Below are 7,907 nucleotides of genomic sequence, written 5' to 3' on the forward strand. Positions count from 1 at the left end.
TTTTCCCTGTTCCTGCTAGCACAGCGGCCCCATCAGGCACGTGTTGCGAAAGACAATTCTGGAATTGTGTGCATTTACGCCCCTAAGCTGCCGCCGATACTCGGCGATCCATCAGCTTTCCCTTCCCCAGTAACTGGCTGCGTTCCCAGGAAGAACAACGCACCGAGAACTGCTACTCTCGCACACGAAGGACGCTGATAAACCGGCGGTCACGGCCTCGGCCGCCCTGCGAGTGAGCGCACCTCGCGTACTTATTCGCCACGATGCGGCGGCAGTAGCGAGCACAAAGGCGCCACCGTTCAGCGAGAGTGCGCGCATTGACGATTCCGGCTGGCCGATTACGTCGACAAAGAGCGACAAGCGACAGGCGAGGGAGAGAACAGAAAAGGGAGAGCGACACCTTGGTTGACTTGTACGTTTGTGCTTGGTAGCGGGCTTCCTTGCCCCCGCGCAGTTTTCTCTTGGACGGCGCACGTTCCATCGCCTGACATGGGCAATTCCAAGTGCGCGCGCACACACACAAACACACACACACGCTCGTAGTTACACCTGCAGAGGTTCGCCTGCGCTTAGATTGACCATGGATCTGAGGTGCGCTCACAGCAGTGGGTTCCTGTTCGGCCTGCTGATAAAAAGAGCGCATATAATGCGGCAACGAATAAAAAATATGAGTTGTCTCTTCCTCCCCAGAGTGGAAGCTGAGCGGGATAGCCGGTACAGCAGGTCGTCGGAAAGGGGTTAGCGTAATTGCCGCGGGCTTTCTACGCAGCTGTGACCCTGCGGGCCTTTCGCAGGGTGTAACGTCGCGCTCGGCGGAGATCGCCAAGAAGCGCGACTACTGTCCCTTTGGGCAACTGACCCGCAGGCATGGCGGCTGGAGAGGAGGTTTCGAAGCGGTAGCCTTCATTGCTGGGAAGGAGCAGATATAAAAGACGGACCACCTTACGCGTCGAAGTCAGAAGTGTCTCCTGAAGCAGACCGCTACACGAACGCACGTCCTCCAACAGGTACTGGCGTTGACTCTATCACCTCAGTCACAGTGACCCTTAGCCAGAAATATCTTAAATTTGGGTTCGAGCACCATGGCCCATGCCTACTGTTAAATTCTATAACAGGCGTGTAAATTATTCTATGAGTCTGTACCGTAAATTTTAAAAGAATATTATTAAACATTCTGCAAATCAGTTTTCTTTGCGAAAACGCAGGGCAGTTAGTTTTTCTCAGATGACCTATTAATATTTATAACGCTCGTTGTGTGCGTATATTACTCTATAATGCTGACCTCCAGCGTGGTCGCAGTAACGGTTCGCGCTCCCTTAATTTTTATTTTCATTATTCTTTTGTCTGACACTCTTAAATATTCACTAACACGATTAGCAGAACAGGAAAGCGACCACAGGGACTCCTGTAGGCTTGGTACATAATGACCGATGAATGTTTCGTTTCTAGAGAATGCACTTGACATGTTTAGAATTGTTTTGAGTGAATGTCATAGCATTATCTGTCGTTGGCACCGTTAATACGACCACCGCTTCGTCCGAGTTAGTACGAATCGGATAATTATTTCCCGCACTCGGTTATGCAATGCCTCCCATGTCAATTGGAATGGTGTTGACCTGTACCTATAAGGCTAATAATTCTACATGTAAGGTTGCACCCCTGGGAAGCTGACATGCGTGATAACCGTGGCTTTGGGGTGCAAATATGCTAACCCAGGCTATGCTGGCTATTCCGTGTCTGATCGCAGCCTCCACGTAGCTATGAATAGTGCGCTGCAGCCTTCTTAGTTTCAATGTCTCCTCAAGTATTTCTCTAACTACCGTGTTTCGTCTGGAGATAAGGCGTTGTTGCCTCCGTATGCAAAATGGTGCTTCCGTTGGCGGCGTTGTGATCGCTGAAAACCGTTCGTTTTGCAATGACAGCTCTTCCTGCTCCCTCACTGCGCTCGCATGACTGTATTTTCCCGGTTAGGCGGCACGCGCAACAGTGCCATGTGAAATGTTGACACCAGCGAGCTGGTGCGGCAGTATTTGCAACGCCCTTCCAAGGGTGTATCTAAGATATTTTATTCAATTATCTACCGTCATCGATCGGTACACAAAAGTGCCAGAAACTCCCTTCAAGGATATGTGCTATTAGGCATGCTACCAATCAATTTGACCGATTCACTTTTCTTCGCTGTGGCTTTCATCGCATAGTTCCCAACAATAAATGACCATGAAACAGTGCTGAAATTTCTTAACAGAAGCAGCAGACAGGTGAAATAACGTTAAGCATTTGAAATACACTTCTATCAAAACTGACTGTTCACTGAGCTCTTGATTTAAATTTAGTAAAGCAGTGAACGGGGCTAGTTGGTGGACGTTCATGATTGTATTGCACTTAGTGTTACACCGACGAACATAAGGAACAAGACACGGACGTACGTGGCGCAAACTACCAACTTGTTTAATACTGTTGAAGAACCCGCTTATATACAAGGCGATGTGGCGGGGGAGGGGGGGGGTGATATAAAAAGATATCACAATGTGACGACGTGTGATGATGCGGTGGGTCGGAAAAACATCGTTCACTTACACCCGTTCGCCCTGGCCAACTCGACCTCAGCTTCAATGAGCTTGATGGACGGAGTGCTGCCGCACTTCTCTTTTTATTTTGCTATCGCAAGCGCTGCCCATATTTCTGGCCACGTTTTTCTTTTTGATGTGCCAATTCCTGTGGTGCTTTCTAGTAGCTGAGAGCAGTTGCACTGTTTACAGGGCGCCACCAAGTTGCTAGGCGCTATTAAACAGTATTAAACAAGTTGGTAGTTTGCGTCACGTGCATCCGCGTATTGTTCCTTATGTTCGTCGATTAGTTCCGTCAGTGTAACACTAAGCGCAATGCAATCATGGAAGATCCTGATTTAATACTCTGCGCGTGAGCGTCCATTGGGTGCCTGTGATTTGCGTGCACGACCTGTCAAGCCATTTCTATATTGTACCGTTACTGCACGATTGAACGCCGTTTCCTTCTTGTTTACTGCGCTGTTTATTTAGAATGCAATGATTCCTTTACATGACATCTTCTCTTGAAGGTGCAGCATATTTTCGTTCTCAGTGCATATTAATGTATTTCACAGTAATTGTTCATTGTAGCGGCTAATGTCGCCATAGAAGTTGCGCGCCATATATATAAAGCATGCAGAACAAAAACTCACTGCGTTCAAAGTACCTCTATAGTGGTGCAGTTATATCACTATAAAAGAAACTTGAACATAAATGAATATAGTCGCTGATCATCGACTATATATTTTGAGAGCCACGCTTAATAAGCCTAATCATTTGATACGAGTGTGTGTGTGTGTGTGTGTGTGTGTGTGTATATATATATATATATATATATATATATATATATATTGTGTGTGTTGAATATTTCTTTCTTCAGCATATCATTCTACTATTATTGTAGGTGTTGATGTATAATACATTAATACCACGATTCTCTGTGGGCCGTCCGGCACGCCGAGGAGGCCGCCCGAATCCAAGGACTCGAGGCCGTCATCTAAGCTGGGGTGCTTATGGCCCCACCCCGCCCAAATTGCTGGACCATTTAGAATAAAGTTTTCACTCACTCACTTTGAACGCGGCAACATGAACGAAAACATTGCTCAGTATTCTCCCGCCGGTGCCCTGATGTGAACAGTTGCGCCATCTGCTGCCCTTCCAGGTTACCATGCTCAGCAGCAGGACAATCCTCGTGGCCCTCGTGGTCCTCGCTCTGGTCTTCGCCCTGGCCTCCGCCCAGTTCGGTCGCGGTGGTTTCGGTGGTGGCCGTGGATTCGGCGGCGGCTTCGGTCGCGGTGGCTTCGGCGGTGGCCGTGGATTCGGTGGTGGCCGTGGATTTGGCGGTGGCCGTGGATTTGGCGGTGGATTTGGACGAGGCTTCGGGGGATTCCGCGGCTGAAGTGTGCTGTGATATTGAGAACGGATGGAAATTGTCCTGACGAATACCAAACTGATCAGCAGAGTGGAATCCGAAGAACACCAGTGAGCCGAACGAAGGCTGGATTCATCGTGCTTTGTTCCATCCAAGGAATGGCGGGACCTCCTGCGTCCACACGTGCGTTATCGACCAAATTGCTCATTAGGCCAACTCTGGATTGATAATGCTCATCTTTTTTTTGTGTCTAGCTCAACCTGTAAATAAAAACCTTAAACGTGAGCTATATATTTCTTGTGAACACGCATTCCTGCACTTCACTCACTCTTGGACTTTAACCGTTCAGAAAGCTCCTGCCACTGCGTATTAGCAAGAAACTGCCATCACTTTCCTATTTGGTGCAGGCCATATCGCTATACTTATTTGTTACAAGGAGAAAGCTGGTATATATACCAGCTTTCTCCTTTGCCTATTAAGGAACGAGACAATTATCTACGCACCTCGCTGGAAAAACCACTAAGGTTGCCTTGTAATGTATGTACATTTTTAAATACATTTTACATATATGTATCTTATATACACATATATATGTATGTTTAAATATATATGTATATATATATATATATATATATATATATATATATATATATATATATATATATATATATATATATATGTTCATGGGTCCTTCTTGGAAGGATCCTGTAGTTTGGTGTAACGACTGAGCTATGTAGCCCAGCAAGGCAGATTCCTTGCACCCGCAGTGAGAATATGCCAGGACAAGTCCATAGGAGAGGGTGCGCTGTGTCTAGTTCACACGTGCAGCGAGTTCCACGGGCTGGAACAAGCGACTTGTCAAGGTATTTGACTTCGACTGCCGTGCCGGTGCGCAGACGGCGGCTTGCCACGCGTTCCCAGCGTGGAAGCCCAGGAGGGAGCAGGTCATTGCTTTCTGGCAGAAGTGAGGTTGTATTAAGTACGCCTCTGGCTACTTCTTTTCACTAGCCTCACTCGGGCTCACAGCTCCAATAGTGCGCTGCGCTCAGCTTTGGCTTGTGAAAGTACTACGGCTAGTATCTTGCCTCGTATATTTCGACGATTACGATTGACTCCGCAGTCATTGTCCCATGCAGTTTGCATCGTCTGTCATATGATTGCTACCATGAATACTGCAGTTTGGTTATGCAGTTGCAAGGTCTTTCTTTTCATTTTCGTGTAATTGAATTTCATCCAAGGCGTGCAACTTCATCAGATTTGATAGTGTTTAGCGCTTTGCAAATATTAGTAGCATCTTACATGAGTAATTGTTGTGTCGTTAGTTCTGGCTTCGATACCCCGTCTGGAACACGATACAAGATACAAGGATTTGGATACAAGAGTACGCTGCCGCTTTACGAGAACTTGCTGCTTCGTGTTCTTTCATCGCCCTTGAGGACTCCCTCCACGACCAGTTCTTAGGAGGCATCACGTCACAACACCTTCGTGAACCGTCGCTTCTAGAAGGTTCATCACTCTGCTTTTCGGGCACCGTACTTGCGGCACAGCACGTGGAAATCAAGTGACAAGCAAGTGGAAATTGCCATCCACAACTGCATAGTCTGACAGGCTGCAGACAAAATTGCCAAGACTGCAGTAGCGCCGCTGCAATCTGTGCCCCTGCCAGAGCTCCGTAGCAGAAGGTCGCCATCGACATCGTTGGTCCCATGGAAAAAGCGCCGCGCGATTGCAGGTTCGCTATCACCCTCGATCGTAGACTACTTTTCCAAGTGGCCTGAAGTACAGTTTTGCAGCGAGGTGTCAACGCGCACAGTGACAATCTTTCTGCTCTCAGTGTTTTCTCGAGAGGGCTACCCCGACGAGATTGTGTGTGACAATGGGCCTCAGTTTTGTTCCCGAGAATTCAACCAGTTCCTGAAGGATCGTGCCATTCGCCTCTCACACTCTTAGGTGTACTACCCCCTGGCGAATGGAGTTGTACATCGATTCAACCACGTTTTGAAGACCTTCGTACAGACAGGCTTCCTGGAACCTCGACCACTCCACCAAGCGGTCATCAAATACCTTGGCATCTACCTGTGCACACCACACCAGACCACAGGAGCCGTCCTGGCTCTGTTGCTGCATAGAAGGCTGCCGAGAACGCGCCTGGACGTCGTCGGTCAGCCGTCGTATTGTTTGTTCAAGCACGCAGCTACCGAGCTCCGTCAGCTGCGTCGTCGGGTAAGGCACAAGGAAGAGAGCAGCAAGAAGCGGACAGATTTTCGTCGAGCCGGGAAGAAGACTAACGTCGGAGTTCGACCGCGTGAGGAAACACTCCATCACCTTCAAGGGAGGCTCCTCGTTTGGCAGTCCCCGCAAAGTGCTGGAGCCGCGCGGACAGTCCTCTTTCCGCTTCGATGATGGCACGACCTGGAATGCTTCCAAGCTTGCCAAAGTCCCTTCGGGTCTCCGCACTCTGCGTCCAGAGGAGACTTGGAATGCGCAATAGGCTAGCGCACCGGAGGTTCCCATTACCGGGGAACCCTGGACAACCAGGGTTCCTAGTTGCTCATGAGGCATCTGCTCATGAGCTGCTCATGCTCAGCTGCTCATGAGGCATCTCAAGCGGCGGCTGTGTCTGTGCCTGCTCCTGTGGTCACCCGTCCTGCTTTCGACCAAGGCCCTGAGCCAGAAGCAGGTGCACCTCTTCCTGGTGTTGTGGCCGACCAGGCTGCTCCCGACCCGCACCCCCCTGAACCGCTACCGGGTCCGGCTCCTGTTCGCGTCCAACCGCCACAGGCAAGAAAACCTACGAAACGTTACGCAGACTACGTGTGACAATTCCATTAGCTGTTTTTTCTTTCTTCTTCTCCCATAGTCTATGTTGTTTTGAACATTTTGCAGAGATGTTTTTTTTTTGTACGGAGAGAATGGAGTTTTTAAGGGAGTTTTATATAGAAATTGTAGTTGCTGCTGAGTGTACTTGCGTTATATGTTGTTCCTTTGTTGTTGACCAGTCACCGTGTTTCATTGCCGTACCTTTTTTCTTATGAGCGCGAGTCGTTAATGTACACAGCACTTTGCAGTACTAAACAAACAACAGCTTACTAAACCACTGAAAGTTTTAAGGTGGGAATATGTTGTGTCGTTAGTTTTGGTTTCGATACCCCGTCTGAAAATCCTGTGAAAGACTGTGGCGCTGTTGTGCCCATGTATATACTTGGTTGTCAGAAAATAAAGGGGATCATTCGTTGGGTTATGGCTGCTAGGCTCTCTTCTTTGTCGGCCGTAGGCCGCCATACTACAGTAATAGATATTGTTACTATCGCTGCAAAAAATAAATGATGAGAAAGAAAGGAAATACGGGAAAATATTTTTATTGCAGAAAATACACAACGTAAAGGAAAAAGAAATAAACAGAGGATCTGAAATTTAAAAAATAAACGTTGTTCTCGCTATATGCTGGGCCCGTGTGACGGCAGAGGGGCTCGGTCTCTCTGTACCGACGTGGGAACGGCCCGCATCAGTCCCAGACTGATCCCTCAGGACCTAAATAAATTTCTTCATACCATACCATATATGCTGAGAGTTTTCTTCTTTTTATTAATTGGTCTCTATACGGTAAAACAAAAAAAATGTTTCATTATAACTATGAATGAAGCGGGATTTGTTCTCATTGCTATCCTCAACTAACATTTATGCGCAGCATCACCTTCCACGTAAGTATAGGCAGGTAGATCCCATATGCGCGCGCGCTAACACTGCAATAATAGAACCCCTAGGAGTTTCCAAACACTCATTTCCTTATTTTGGATCCGCATCTTCAGTTACGTCTTCTGCCAAGAATACCGCGAGTAGAACAAACGCTCCTCTTTTTCGTGTAGCTCTGCGTGGCTTTCTCAAACGACTATTCATTTCGCCTTGGAATGACCGAAAAAAAAAACTTAGATGCGGCAACTCTGGCTACGAGGCGACTATTGAGCATCTCTTTTGCTAATGTCTTCGTT

At 47.7% G+C, this 7,907-nt stretch overlaps 1 long non-coding RNA gene across 1 annotated transcript; it reads left to right on the forward strand.

Moving 5' to 3' along the window:
• Window positions 1–653: 653 nt before the first annotated feature.
• Window positions 654–4,203, forward strand: LOC129384689 (uncharacterized). Its single transcript, XR_011893720.1, has 2 exons — window positions 654–1,007; window positions 3,709–4,203. It is a non-coding gene; the product is annotated as an uncharacterized lncRNA (long non-coding RNA).
• The last annotated feature ends 3,704 nt before the right edge of the window (window positions 4,204–7,907 follow it).

Source organism: Dermacentor andersoni, chromosome 4 (genome assembly GCF_023375885.2).
Source record: "Dermacentor andersoni chromosome 4, qqDerAnde1_hic_scaffold, whole genome shotgun sequence".
Taxonomy (NCBI): Eukaryota; Metazoa; Arthropoda; class Arachnida; order Ixodida; family Ixodidae; genus Dermacentor; species Dermacentor andersoni.